This window comes from Sapajus apella, unplaced genomic scaffold, assembly GCF_009761245.1.
Source record: "Sapajus apella isolate SASKATOON/1434 unplaced genomic scaffold, GSC_monkey_1.0 scaffold62, whole genome shotgun sequence".
Lineage (NCBI taxonomy): Eukaryota > Metazoa > Chordata > Mammalia > Primates > Cebidae > Sapajus > Sapajus apella.
In genome coordinates, this window is record NW_022437002.1 from 12,092,885 (window position 1) to 12,093,971 (window position 1,087).

The following is a 1,087-nucleotide window of genomic DNA, read 5'->3' on the forward strand; positions in this document are numbered from 1 at the left end:
CAATTCTCCTGCCTCAGCCTCCTGAGTAGCTGGGATTACAGGCACACACCACCATGCCCAGCTAATTTTTTGTATTTTTAGTAGAGACGGGGTTTCACCATGTTGACCAGGATGGTCTCGATCTCTTGACCTCGTGATCCACCCGCCTCGGCCTCCCAAAGTGCTGGGATTACAGGCTTGAGCCACCGCGCCCGGCGATAATTTTATTATTAAACCAAAAAAGCAAAAGACTGCCTACAAAAAAGTGCATATTTGATCATATTTTTGTTCCATTTTTTCCTGAGTCTTTATTATTAGATAATAAATTTAGCAGGTAGTGTAAGAAAGGGAAGTGGAGAGGCTGACTTCTCTTCAACAATAATAGCAGTTGTCATTTTTCGAGCAATTATTATGTATCAGACACCATATTAGCATTTTACATGACTTTTCTTATTTGATCCTCACAACAACCCTGAATGGCAGGCACTTATTACTAAGAATGCTCCATTTTACATGTGATTCTGAAATACCCCTGACCTCCTCAATGGTTAACACAAATGTGCCATACCTTTAGCAATATTCTAAATCTCTGACCTCTGGATAACCCACCACATGCTTCAGTACCAATAAAGGTAGGCTTTGCAAACCAGGTCCCCTCCTTGATTCTCAGAAATCATTGAAACTCCTACTGCCACTGCTGCTCGAGGACTGCTGACCTTGTCAATTTCTGAACTGCCTTCCAAACACTGAACTTTCAGGCTGTGGCCCATCTCCTGCAGGGCTGATCTGGAGTTAACTCCTGCAGGGCTGACTGGGGCCAACTCCGACAGGGCTGATCTGGAGCCCTCCTCTCGCTCAAGTGTGTTCTGAGTAGCTCACAAAGATCCTCAAACATTCCTGGGTTTGGAGGCTGTTGTCCCAGAAACAGAACTCCTCTAGGGGGCAGTGTGAATCAACTCATTGGGCCAACCGAATCAAGTACCTCTGCCTAAATTAAAATTCTGTTACACATAAAGATGAACCCTGTGAGCCGGGCGCGGTGGCTCACGCCTGTAATCCCAGCACTTTGGGAGGCCGAGGCGGGTGGATCACGAGGTCAAGAGATCGA

General features: G+C 46.0%; 1 pseudogene; it reads right to left on the bottom strand.

Moving 5' to 3' along the window:
• LOC116529597 overlaps nucleotides 1-749 on the bottom strand; it is a 10,770-nt pseudogene extending 10,021 nt beyond the window's left edge.
• Nucleotides 750-1,087: the final 338 nt, after the last annotated feature.